The sequence below is a fragment of the Pseudophryne corroboree genome, chromosome 1 (genome assembly GCF_028390025.1).
Source record: "Pseudophryne corroboree isolate aPseCor3 chromosome 1, aPseCor3.hap2, whole genome shotgun sequence".
NCBI classification, from domain to species: Eukaryota; Metazoa; Chordata; class Amphibia; order Anura; family Myobatrachidae; genus Pseudophryne; species Pseudophryne corroboree.
In genome coordinates, this window is record NC_086444.1 from 69041719 (window position 1) to 69056696 (window position 14978).

General features: G+C 44.5%; 1 long non-coding RNA gene across 4 annotated transcripts in view; it reads left to right on the forward strand.

Annotated features, from left to right (window-relative positions):
- Positions 1-2893, forward strand: part of LOC134927026 (uncharacterized) — a 35717-nt gene extending 32824 nt beyond the window's left edge. For all 4 annotated transcript variants that reach the window (XR_010177585.1, XR_010177639.1, XR_010177681.1 and 1 more), the window contains exon 3: positions 2295-2893. This is a non-coding gene — a long non-coding RNA (uncharacterized LOC134927026). The remainder of the gene's footprint in view (positions 1-2294) is intronic.
- The last annotated feature ends 12085 nt before the right edge of the window (positions 2894-14978 follow it).

Below are 14978 nucleotides of genomic sequence, written 5' to 3' on the forward strand. Positions count from 1 at the left end.
TACAACCTAGATCCTATATATATCACAGTATAAAGACAAATAAACAAATTAATAAAACATTTAAAAAACAATTGTCCAAGAACTCAGAGCTTGCTGGCAGTCATGGAAATAGCCTATTGGATAACGTGGTTAGTATGCATAAGCCGGCTGTTAATGATCATTAGTGATTTAGGCACATTGAGCTCAATAGCGAATTAATAGAATTGCTTAATATAGCCTGTTATACTTCACCAAGTCCGGGCTGATCATGTGTAAGTCCAGTGATGTATAGCATGTAGTGATTGCAAACGGATACTGTCCACATCTGTATTACATCCGTGAGTGGATCTCACTTACTCCGCTGGCTGATTTGAAAACAGGCCGCTCGACGACAGTACCCCAAGGATTGGGGGCTTCTGCCTCGTTGGTGGTGGCCTGCACCGACTATGCCGCTTGTTTGCCAGGACTTGGTGACGTATAACAGGCTATATTAAGCAATGAACTGCTTCTATTAATTCGCTATTGAGCTCAATGTGCCTAAATCACTAATGATTATTAACAGCCGGCTTATGCATACTAACCACGTTATCCAATAGGCTATTTCCATGACTGCCAGCAAGCTCTGAGTTCTAGGACAATTGTTTTTTAAATGTTTTATTAATTTGTTTATTTGTCTTTATACTGTGATATATATAGGATCTAGGTTGTACAGCAATTACCTGGGAATATTATAATTAAAATTTGTATTTACAAAACCAGCAGCTGTTGCAAATATATCTTTTTGGAGCGCCTACATTATTATTATTTTTTTGGTTGTATCCTAGCCTTGGTGGATGCCCAGATCCCCAATTGTGGGCAGCTAGAAAAGTGGAGCAACATTAAAAATATTAACTGCTCTATTTAACCATCTATTCTATTAAGTAGCGCCCACGTTTTCTTCTGTTTTTCTATTAGTATAAAGGGCCTAATTCAGAGTTGATCGCAGAAGCAAATATGTTAGCATTTGGGTAAAACCATGTGCACTGCAGAGGGGGCAGATATAACATGTGCAGAGAAAGTTAGATTTGGGTGGGGTGCATTCAAACTGTAATCTAAATTGCAGTGTAAAAATAAAGCAGCAAGTATTTACCCTGCACAGAAACAAAATAACCCACCCAAATCTAACTCTCTCTGCAAATGTTATATCTGCCCCCCCCCTGCAGTGCACATGGTTTTGCCTAACTGCTAACAAATTTGCTGCTACGATCAACTATGAATTACCCCTCCCCCCCAAGAGAGGAAGCAAGTTTGTCAGATAATTATAAGCTGGACTTATAATCATCTTATACTTATAATTATCTGACAGCACTTAGGACTGAGCTATTAATACTACTGAGTGCTGAATATAACTAATCTACTAAAAGTGGAACTGTTTTTATTGAGCTTTATCACTGGAAAGTCAAAGCTATTGTTCTATGGAATCAAGAAAGACCAGCATTAGATGCTAATTCTATTACCTCTGCTTTTTGTGTATCACAAATATATGCATGTAATAGGACAGTTACCACCTAGCAAGAGACTACTCAACAAAATAACTTTGTGTTCACCTTAAAGTAAATTACTGATCAATCTGTGGTTTTGCAAGTCTGCTGAGTAATAATCTTTTTTGTTATTTCATATACTGTATGTGTTATGAAGGTTATGTGTGCTCAGAGAATAGTCTATTGAAATAATTCAGAAACTGCTTTTTCCTTAATTATAGCCAAGGAGCTGCTGCAGCAATTATGATAAAGAAGCTTATTTAACCATAGGAGTTATTGTCCATTGTCTCTGTAAACTACCATATCACTGTCTCATACTGTATTTGTCATATTCCATTTGTACTGAATTGCCTGTAATATGTATGGTAATCATTATTTTCTCTATAAAATGACCTGCCCTGGACTCATGTCCTTTACATCCCGTATTATACATCTACTTGATTATTCTATTTATTAAGGCTGTCATGTTATATCAGTTTACTGTGTGTAAGGTACCATCTAAACCAAACTTCTGTCCCCACACAAACTCCCAGGGTACCTAATCTAAAACTAACTTTTTTGCCCACACAAACACCAGGGGTTCTAAATATGCATTTTTCCAAATATGCACATCTAAAAAATTGAGAAGTGGTATTTTAAAGGCTTTCCAAGAGTTTACAGCTTGCAACTTTTTATAAAAGCTCTACCATTGTGTCCACTAAAGCTAGGTGCATGCGATACTATATTCTGATACATTTGGGAATAATTGGGTTTTATTGTATAGTGTGTATGAATGATTGTATTTGTGTTTCACAGATGCACCAGAGAAATCATGGCTACAAACACCCTCCTTTGATTATTGGATCAGCCAAGCCAAGAAAGTCTCATCCTCAGTCACCCGATATCCTGCAGTGTGTGGGCATTTTAGATAATCTGACCATGTTTCCATGACTACGTCATCCTCCTTGTGGGCGGACATATGCAAATTTAGTGCAGTGTGGCAGAAAATCAGTTATTTAAAAACATTTATTCAAATACTGGGGCCTATGGTTTGCCAAAGCATCCGCCAATTGTCGGAACAACCATAACATTGGACAGTGTGCACCTAGCTTAATACTGTAGGTGCCTGCAACAGTAAACAAAATTACTCAGCATTTAGGTTGTATTTAAGAGAAAGCCTGTTATAGTGCTGTATATGCAATGTTGAGGAATATTGTTTAAAACTAATATTTTGTTTTCCTGCATAATTTTTTGCGTAATCCAATAAAAAACAACAACAACAACAACAACAACAACAACAACAACATAACAATGGGTAAGGATGTGAAAAAAAATAAAGATGAAAATAACTTATCTGTTCAAAAAATAACAATGGATGTTCTTATTATATTTAGCAAGACTATGATAAACAAAAGGGCGCAGTTCTAGGAAAACAAAAACTTGAGTAATTCTAGGAAAAATCATAATAAAACTGATAAAAAAGAGACAGATTTATGATTTGGCAGATATAGTAGCAGTAATCAGAATAAAACTTTTGTCGTGTCATAGTGTAAAAAACTAGAAGCATGATTTAGTGAATCACATACCATGTTATTGAGAATATTTTTGAACAGTGAGAAGCTAGAATTCCATATCAACACATTGATGCAAGGATAAAATATGATGGGCATTTTTTTTTTAAAGGGGCAATCGTGTACAAGGTGTGGTTTAGCCATGTACATGATTGCCCCTTTAAAAAAAAATGCCCGAGTTCAGCCGGCATCCCGCACGGCTGCAGAACGCTGACTTTTTTACATCCCGCCGTATATTTAAGAATTCTATCCATAGTATGTGAGGGATCGGTATGGTATCCCGTCGCACGGGATGCTGAATGTCATTATACCGACATTGGCAACCCGAGCGTTGGAATGCCGGCAGGGGGAGGCGAGCGCAACGAAGCCCCTTGCAGGCTTGCTGCGGGCTTGGTGGTAAGCTAAGCTCACCACAGGTTCTATTCTCCCTCTATGGGTGAAGTGTACACCCATAGAGTGGGAATCACCTACCTCACCTGTAAACCGGCAGCAGTATGGTAACCCAGGCGGGATCCCAGCGTTGGTAATGTGACAGCCGGGATCCCAACGAGGGGTATGCTGACCGCATACCGTATGTGATAAGATATAGGGGATCATTCCGAGTTGATCGTAGCTGTGCTAAATTTAGTACAGCTACGATCATCTTCCCTGACATGCGGGGGGACGCCCAGTACAGGGCTAGACCGCCCCGCATGCCAGTCCGCTGCCCCCCCCCCCCGCACAAATACAAAAGTATCGCACAGCGGCAATGCTTTTGTATTTGTGGAATAACTCTCGGCCAGAGCAGCTCCTGCGGCTGGCCGGGAGTTGATCGTCGCTGCCACTGGCCGCAGCAGCTGCGTGAGACGTCACACATCCACCGCGGCCCGCCCCCCCAATGGTCCGGCCATGCCTGCGTTGGCCAGACCGCGCCCCATAAACAGCGGCTTAACGCCGCTGTCCAGCCCCCTCCCGCCCTGCGACCTCCTCTGCCTGTTAATCAGGCAGAGGCGATCGCTACTGAATGACGGCCTTCGGCCATCCGGCATGCGCCGGCCCACTGCGGCACCGGCACATGCGCAATCCCGACCCGATCGCAGTGCTGCGATAAACTGCAGCGAGCGATCGGGTCGGAATGACCCCCATTGTTTTAAGTATGGTAAGAAAAATACCAGAAACACAGGAGCATGTCCGGAACTGGTCACATGAGTGTATAGTCTAAAAATGAGAACGTTGTGTGATATACAGTTTTTGATAGGGAGGAAGGGAGTGTTTGGAGTGCAGTCTTGGCTCCCTGGTACATTATTTAAAGAGCCAAAAGCTCTTACATAATTGTATAAAAATATTTCTTCAGTGTTGATAAATCTTGCATTTCATAAAAAAAGAAACAATTTGTATATGTACAGTGCATTCTGAAAGTATTCACAGCGCTTCACTTTTATATATGTATAGGAGACTGATAGAAATTCAGTACAATGACATGACAGCCACCATCCGCTCCCGTTGAGAAAGGGATTACCCGACTCTCAAATGTTGAAAGTGAGGAGAATCACTAGTGACCCTGACCAAACATCCATTGATCTAGCCAAAATGGTTGATATATCTGAGGAAAGAGGATATAATCGATATGATTTGAAACAGATTAAGGATAAGGTCTTTAATATCCCTAGAGCAGAAACCCTTAAACCACGCCACATAAAAGGCTTGCCAGATATGGTGATACCCTGGGTTAATAAATACATGAGCAATAGCCAAACAACGCAAACATTAGCAAAAAGATTTTGGCCTTTGGTCAATACTGATAAAGATCTCCCACTACTATTTGATAGTAAATTAATGCCTAGCTATACTAGGGGATCCAATTTGGCAGATAAGTTAATAAAAAGGGATACCACCAAACTGCATCAGACCAGGGGGTTTATTTACTAAAGTTCCGATTTTGTCCGATTTTTATTTTTTTTCTAAGTGACAACACGGGAATTTACTAAGGCCAAATCTCAGCAGTGTTGGGTCTATTCGTAATGGTTTTTATGTCAGAGATCAGAAATACGAATGAATAGACCATCGGTCAAACGCAGCTGTTTGTACATAAAACACAGGAATTTACTATTAATTCGTATTTGGGTGTTTGTCTCTGAATGATCAATTGCGGGTGTATTTATTTGCGATTCGTTAAAAAAAGCAGCAAAAAATAGACCTGGGGGTTTATTTACTAATATTCGTGTTTGTGCCGTTTTTAAGGGAGTCTGATCTCGAATTTTATCAGATGTAATTTACTGCAACTTTTTGAATCCATGGCCCTCATTCCGAGTTGATCGCTCGCAAGGCGATTTTAGCAGAGTTACACACGCTAAGCCGCCGCCTACTGGGAGTGAATCTTAGCTTCTTAAAATTGCGACCGATGTATTCGCAATATTGCGATTACTAACTACTTAGCAGTTTCAGAGTAGCTTCAGACTTACTCTGCTTGTGCGATCAGTTCAGTGCTTGTCGTTCCTGGTTTGACGTCACAAACACACCCAGCCTTCGCCCAGACACTCCCCCGTTTCCCCGGCCACTCCTGCGTTTTTTCCGGAAACGGTAGCGTTTTTTCCCGCACGCCCATAAAACGGCCTGTTTCCGCCCAGTAACACCCATTTCCTGTCAATCACATTACGATCGCCGGAGCGATGAAAAAGCCGTGAGTAAAAATACTATCTCCATTGTAAAATTACTTGGCGCAGTCGCAGTGCGAATATTGCGCATGCGTACTAAGCTGAATTTCACTGCGATGCGATGAAAAATACCGAGCGAACAACTCGGAATGAGGGCCCATATACGGTAATTTACTAAGCTGCCGAGTTTTCTAGTTTCTTATTTTCCGTCCATGATAACAGATAGTATCTTTACTCATCCATATTCCGGTAAGAAATATATCATCAATTATCCACTGACATGCATGACAAAATTTGTAGTCTACGTACTGTCTTGCCCATGTGGATTAATTTACGTGGGCAAGACAGAACGGCAATTCAAGCAGCGGATGGCGCGTCATAGATTTGCTATTAGAACAGCCTTGGAAAGAGGACACAGTGATCAACCTATGGCACGCCATTGTCTTCAGGCTAAGCACAGCATAGCAAGTATTAGATCTAAAATAATGGATCATGTGCCCAATGAAGGGAGAGGTGGTAATAGGGGACAAAAATTGTTACAACTTGAGAGCAGGTGGATATTCCAATTAGACGCATTAGCCCCTAAAGTCCTCAACGAAATGTTGGGACTGCAATGTTTCCTTTAATAATCCTCCAATAGAATCCTTCAAAATAATAAGTGTAAGCATTATAGAATGAAGTATTATCAGTGATTGACACGGTTGAACAAACTATCCCGACTTTTAAGTAGTGATGCGCATTTGGGATACATTGCATATAACTGACCGAAGCCTAAATAACAAATTAATATATTATATATTCACTATATTCGGGACTGTCATGTAAACCATGCCACATTGATATATAAGTGAATGAGCAGACTTTTTTTAAATGTACCATTGTTTATATGTATTTTAGCGCTAGAGAATGGTTACCACGGCAACCATACACAGACAGTGACTTCCGCTGGTGGACGCGGCCCAGTGACGTCACCGGCGCGCCAAAGCCGCGTTCTTGCGGCACGGACACCGGGATGGCAACGGGGAGCGCGCACACAGCGGAATCCACTCAGGTAATCACAGGGGGGGCTGCACATGGGTATACATATGTTTAAGTTTTGTTGTATACTTGTTTTCCTGACGACGGGACAGGTTCCCGAAACGTTGAAATAAAAGCATCTTTTCTACTGAATGGAAGTCTGGGAGTGCCGCCACTACACTACATATATATATATACATATATATATATATATATATGTAGCTTGGTGCGGCGGTACTCACGGCATAAAGGAAGACAGACAGACAGACAGTCTGATGTGTTTTTTATTGTGGAAACACATCAGACTGGCTGTCTGTCTTCCTTTATGCCGTGAGTGTTGCCGTACCAAGCTACATATTGCAGGACACAGTGTCGCTGTTTCCCTTGGAGGGCACCGACTTTCACAGTGTACCACCATCATCTTGGACATTGGAGTGCCGTAGACTGCTCTTGTTTTATATATATATATATATGTGCGTGTGTGTGTGTGTGTGTGTATTAGAGATGTGCGGCGGGCACTTTTTTTCGTGTTTTGGTTTTGAATCTGGATCCCGGCTCGTGTTTTGGATCTGGATACTGTAGGTTTTGCCAAAACCACACTTTTGGGATTTGGTTTTGGATCTGGATGATTTTTGAAAAAAACATAAAAATAGCTAAAATCACAGAATTTGGGTGTCATTTTAATCCTACGGTATTATTAACCTCAATAACATTCATTTCCACTCATTTCCAGTCTATTCTGAACACCTCACACCTCACAATATTGTTTCAAGGCCTAAAAGTTGCACCAAGGTACAGGGGCTTTTTAAGAGAGGAGGGGGCCCATGTGCAGACTCCGGGTGGGCCCCCTCCTCTCCACAGCGCCGTAGGCTCTGGCAATGTGCGTGCCCACCATGTTCCGGAGACTAATTTGCTACTGCGCATGCACAGCGGACATTTTTGGATGGGTTTCTGCTGCGACTGCTGCGGATTCAGCACCCGACGCGGGACTCCAGAAGGTAAGTTTTAACACAACATGGGTGAAGTGTGTGCAGTGTGGGCCCCCCTGGACCCAGGGGCCCATTTGCACTGCACACATTGCACCCATGGTAGAAACGCCAGTGTCGAGGTAGCTATTTGACTAAGCTAAGCGGCACAAACACATGGCTCATCTAGGAGTAGCACTGCAGTGTCAGACAGGATGGCACTTAAAAAAACTAGTCCCCAAACACTACATCATGCAAAGAAGTAAAAGAGGTGCAATGAGGTAGCTGTGTGACTAAGTTACGCGACACAAGTGTGCGGCACAAACACCTGGCTCATCTAGGAGTGGCACTGCAGTGTCAGACAGGATGGCACTTAAATAAACTAGTCCCCAAACAGTACATCATGCAAAGAAGTAAAAGAGGTGCAATGAGGTAGCTGTATGACTAAGCTAAGCGACACAAGTGTGCGGCACAAACACATGGCCCATCTAGGAGTGGCACTGCAGTTGCAGAGAGGATGGCACTTAAAAAAACTCAGCCCCAAACAGCACATCATGCAAAGAAGTAAAAGAGGTGCAATGAGGTAGCTAATGACTAAGCTAAGCAACACAGTGTGCAGCAGAAACACCTGGCCCATCTAGGAGTGGCACTGGAGTCCCACTGCACTAATGGAGGATACCGGACGCATGTCTAACACCAGTGGCGTAACTAGAAATTTTTCTCACCCAAGCCAAAAAATTCTTCGGCACCCCCCCCCCCCATCCCCTATAATTGGTACTAGTAAAAGGACAAATATGCGCGCACCGCAAAAGGGGGCGTGGCTTTGTTGAAATGGATGTGGCTTTGCATAAAGGGGCGTGGCATTGCAGGAAAAGACTAATACCCCAGTTTTGCAACCTGCACGCCCAGACGTTAGCCACCACAGGAAAGAAAAATAATCCTGATTCATGCCCCTTACATTATTTGTCATTTTTCCTCCTTATAGTAATGCCCAGTATACATTATGCCACATACTGCAATGGCCCTTAGACATTATGCCACACACAATAATGCACATGACACAATATGCACACACCGTAATGCCCCCGACACATTATGCCACACACCGTAATGCCTGTGACACATTATGACAGGAATCGCAATGCCCGTTATACGTTATGCTACACACTGCAATGCCCCTGATACATTATAGCACATACAATGTCTGTGACACATTATGACACACACCGCAATGACCCTGAGACATTATACCACATACCACAATGCCTGTGATATAGTATACAACACACCGTAATGCCTGACACATTATGACACACACCGCAATGTCCGTGATACATTATGCCACACATTGCAATGACCCTGAGACATTATACCACATATCACAATGCCCGTGATATAGTATACCACACACCGTAATTCCTGTGACACATACCGCAATGCCCGTTATACCCTGTGCCACACACCGCAATGCCCGTTATACATTATGCCACACTGAAATGCCCCTGAGACATTATACCACATACCATAATGCCCGTGATATAGTATGCCACACACCGTAATGCCTGTGACACATTATGACACACACCGCAATGTCCGTGATACATTATGCCACACACCGTAATGCCCATTACACATTAAGTCCTACAGTAAGGCTTATAATTACTTTTAAATTACCTGCTCGTTGCCAGGGGTTTCATGCTCTTGGTTCCATGCACGGTGACAGGGGTTTTCATGCTCAGGGTGTCATGCTCGTTGCCAGGGGTTTCATGCACTGGGTGTAATGCTCGTTGCTAGGGGGTAGTGCTTGTTGCTAGGGCTGTGCTCCCAGTGCCACATATGCCCCCAGTGCCAGATATTCCCCCACAGTGCCAGGTACTCACATGTCTCCAGTGCCAAATATAGCCCCCCATGTGCCAGGTACACATATACCCCCCCCCCAGTGCCACATATGCCCCCAGTGCCAGATATTCCCCCACAGTGCCAGGTACTCACATGCCCCCAGTGCCAAATATAGCCCTCCCATGTGCCAGGTACACATATACCCCCCCAGTGCCACATATGCTTCCAGTGCCAGTATTTCCCCACAGTGCCAGGTACTCACATGCCCCCAGTGCCAAATATAGCCCCCGCACCCCCATGTGCCAGGTACACATATACCCCCCCCAGTGCCACATATGCCCCCTCAGTGCCACATATGCCCCCCGAGTTGCTCCCCCTCCCCCTGTGCCGAATATGCTCCCTCAGTGCCAGTTAAATCCCCCCCCCCCGCACTCCCCCGCTGGCAGTACCACTAGACATATATGGCAGTATCACTGGACATATATGGCAGTATCACTGGATTTATACAGCAGTGTCACTGGACTTATATGGCAGTACCACTGGACTTATATGGCAGTACCACTGGACATATACGGCAGTATCACTGGACATAAATTGCAGTACCACTGGACATATACGGCAGTACCACTGGACTGGATTTATACGGAAGTATCGCTGGACTTATACGGCAGTACCACTGGACATATACGACAGTATCACTGGACGTATACGGCAGTACCACTGGACTGGATTTATATGGCAGTATCACTGGACTTATATGGCATTACCACTGGACATATATGGCAGTATCACTGGACATATATGGCAGTATCACTGGACATATATGGCAGTACCACTGTACATATACGGCAGTATCACTGGACATATATGGCAGTACCACTGGACATATACAGCAGTACCACTGGACTGGATTTATACGGAAGTATCACTGGACTTATACGGCAGTACCACTGGACTTATACAGCAGCACAGGGACACCACCACTGGACTGATGCAGCACAACACTGCACCACTGGACTGGACTTATACAGCAGCACTGGACATATGGCAGCAGAGAACACCACCACTCTGACTGTACTGATGCAGCACAAGACACCACCAGTGGACTGATGCAGCACAACACAGCACCACTGGACTTATACAGCAGCACAGGGACACCACCACTGGACTGGACTTATACAGCAGCACTGGACATATGGCAGCAGAGGACACCACCACTGGACTTATACAGCAGCACTGGACTTATGGCAGCACAGGACACCACCACTGGACTGATGCAGCACAAGACAGCACTGGAATGACACACATAAGACAGAGCAGGTTGCCACACCACTTTCCCGCACAGACAGACACTGAGGAGAGAGACACGTCCTCTCGCTACACTCTCCAGGACTGGAGTGAAAATGGCGGCGACGCGCGGCTCCTTATATGGAATCCAAAACCCACGAGAATCCAACAGCGGTTTTGCCTCGTTCTGGTTTCCGAGTCTGGCAGGAAGTCCCGAGCCGGACTCGGATGAGGGCATGGGACGTGATGTTCGTTACGGTTACCCGCTCATCTCTAATATACTGTATGTATATATATATATATATATATATATATATATATATATATATATACACACACATTTCATTGTCACTTCTTTTAAATCACACCTTTCTTAGCAGTCATACCCAGGATTAGAGCCCATGTCTTGTTACACTGAAGGCAAACACCTTACTAATAAAACTATTTGCTCCTGCTTTGCAAGACTGCAGATTCTAACTATATGAAGCTAGACTTGTTAGTTCAAAACCATTGCATCTGTGCAGCCACACACTACATAGATCTGCTCAGTCCCTCTCAATGCTGATTATTTCTCTAATTATTTTAGTCAATTATTTTAGTCATACCCAGGTTTAGAACCCACGACCTATTATACTGGAAACAGCCCCCCTACAGAGCAGGAGCCCAGTGGCAGCCGACTCCATTACCTCCAACAGTTACGCCTCTGTATATATATATATATATATATATATATATATGCATATACACATATAATCATTGGTCGAAGTGGAAATTTTTAAGTTGGGGTATGGAAAACTGAAGGTCGCAATTATGCATGCACCGAAGGCGTAAGTGCTCCAGAAAGGGGGGCATGGCCACTTAAAAGGGGGGGTGTCCTTAAGTGTAGTTTACCACACCATATACCCCTTAGACACATTATGCACCACAATAGTAGGACCCCTTATACTATCTAGTACTGGTGCCCCTTTCACATTATACCACACAGTATGAGCTGAAATTCACATTATACAGTACCACACAGAATGAACCGAAATTCACATTATACAGTACCACACAGAATGAGCCGAAATTCACATTATACCACACAGAATTAGCTGAAATTCACATTATACCACACAGAATGAGCCGAAATTCACATTATAGCACACAGAATGAGCCGAAATTCACATTATACCACACAGTATGAGCCGAAATTCACATGATAGCACACAGAATGAGCCGAAATTCCCATTATACCACACAGAATGAGCCGAAATTCACAATATAGCACACAGAATGATCCCAAATTCACATTATACCACACAGTATGAGCCGAAATTCACATTATACCACACAGAATGAGCCGAAATTTACATTATAGCACACAGAATGAGCTGAAATTCACATTATACCACACAGAATAAGCCGAAATTCAAATTATAGCACACAGAATGAGCCGAAATTCAAATTATAGCACACAGAATGAGCCGAAATTCACATTATACCACACAGTATGAGCCGAAATTCACATTATACCACACAGTATGAGCCTAAATTCACAATATAGCACACAATGAGCTGAAATTCACATTATGCCACATGGAAAGAGACAAAATTCAGGGAGAGTGACAGCAGGAACATAGGGACAGGGAGAGTGACAGGAAAAGTGACAGAGGGACAGGGAAAGTGACCGCAGGGACATAGGGACAGGGAGAGTGACAGAGGGACAGGGAAAGTGACAGAAGGACAGGGAGAGTGACAGAGAGAGGGACAGCAAGGACATACAGTCGGGACTAATGAGAGAGAAAGGCAGCAGGGTAAGATTACCTATTTAGAAGCTGCGGTGCTGAGGATGCTGTGGTCTGCGGTGCGATGGATGAGGAGGCTGTGGTGCGGAGGTGCATAGAAGGACTGAGGGCGGCGGTGGGGTGGCTGAAGGCTGCGGAGGATAGCGGAGGAGGCGGCAGAGGGTGGCGTCAGTGCAAGGAGGAGGAGGCTGTGGTCGTCGACATTGCGGCTCCTATGACCGTGGCGCTACTATTTCAAATCTGATGCGGACTGGCAGCCAATCAGAAGCAGAAGATTTGAAATAGTAATAATTAATATAATAATAATAATTTTATTTATATAATGCTCTTTCTCCAACAGGACTCAAGGTGTGGTCATAGGAGCGAGAGCTCAATGCGGCGACGGGGGACTTCAGCGGTCAGTGCTCGAAGAAGTGCCGGTATGCCATACCGTTGTATACCGGCCCACTTTGAGCACTGCATATAATATATATATATATATATATATATATATATATATATACAACAACAGGAGATACAACAGGTCTTGCCCCTTCCGAAACGTCACTTGCAATAAAAATATACCCTTAGGGGTTTTTATGCACTTTAACGGATTGTCCAGACTCTGAGTGCCGCCCGTTCTCCTGTTGTTGTATATCGGTGTGTTTGCTATATACTCACATATATATAAACTCTGATGCCCGACTCTTGCTGTAATGGGATAAAGTAGTTGGGGATCCGCTTATAGCAAAATACTAGCAATCGTCTAAGAATGCAGCACTCAAAATAAGACACTGTCAAAGTGCTAAGTATGCCACTGTGACTGTGTCTTATTTGTTGTGCTGCATTTTCAGATGATTGCATATATTATATATCTAAATTATATTATATAGGTAAAAAAAAATATTTTGTAGCACTGTGTCTTCCCTCTCACATGTCCCCTCTCCCAAGGGTTCACTACGGCTGGCCGGCGGTCGGGCTCCCGGCGACCAGCATCCCGGCGCCGGGAGCCCGACCGCCGGCTTACCGACAGCGGGACGAGCGCAAATGAGCCCCTTGCGGGCTCGCTGCGCTCGCCACGCTACGGGCACGGTGGCGCGCTACGCGCGCCACACTATTTTATTCTCCCTCTATGGGGGTCGTGGACCCCCACGAGGGAAAATAAGTGTCGGTATGCCGGCTGTCGGGCTCCCGGCGCCGGTATACTGAGCGTTGGGAGCCCGACCGCCGGCATACAGAAGACCACCCCTCTCCCAATAGGGCTTGCACTTACATAGTGTACAGTTTTCAGGAGTGCACGCTCCTGACTGTGACAGCCAGCCCCGCTTCCTCGCACTGCGCCCTCTATCCTGGCAGCTGCTATGTGTCCTGGCGTGCGACGGCTCTGGGCTGCAGTCGGATGTCACATGACATCCGTGACCCAGAGCACAGCAGCAGAGAGCACAGAGAGGAGGAGCGAGCGTCGCTGATGCTGATAGGCGCTACGCTCGCTCTTTCGTCAGCTCCTCTAGCATCTCTTGCTGCACTGCAAAAATTAATCATGTGTGGACGGAACAGGGGACAACGGAATAGGTGCTGTACCCCCTTCAGGGCCAGGAGCCCGGCGGCAGCGGACTCCGTTGTCTCCGGGAGTTCCGCCCCTGGTACTATATATGTATATGTGGGGCAATCACACATTTCTTATATTTGTGACTGCTCCACCAGAATAAGGACAGTCGGTAGATTTCTCCACTCCCTCCAATGTGTTTTTGCAACTTTTGCTGCTAGTTATTATTATTATTATTATTATTACTACATTTTATTTATAAGTCGCCACAAGTGTTTCGCAGCGCCGTACAAAGGACAGTACAGGGAGACAAACTTAGCATTACAAATAAATAACAAAAATATAGTACAGGTAACACGGAGCACCACACATTCTCAAGACATAATACAGCTGTAAGTAGTGAGGGAGTGATCATCGTACTACTTGGGGCTGGTGGCCATAGATGGAGATGAGCCTTTACCAGCAGGAGAAGAAGAGGGTAAAGATGGTCGCTGAGTATGGGAGAGCTGCGAGTGAAATGTGTTGAGAAGAGGGCTTAGATGGCAAGAGGAAAGAGGGCCCTGCTCTGAAGAGCTAACAATCTAGTGGGAAGGGCCGACAGGCAGATGACATGAGGTGCAAGCAAGCGGGAGGTAGCCTGATGGCAGTATGCAAGCAAAGCTGAGATGATCAAGGCATGAGGCAGGGGGATGAAGGAGCGGCCTCAGGAGTAGGTTATGCATCGGGAGAGTATGCTGTGATGAATAGGTTGGTTTTTAGTGCCCGTTTGAAGCTTTGCAAGGTAGGGGAGAGTCTAATGGACATATTGCTTTTTTTCTTGTCGAGAGTCTAATGGAGCAGGGGAGTGTGTTTCACAGGCATAGTCTTGAACTCGAG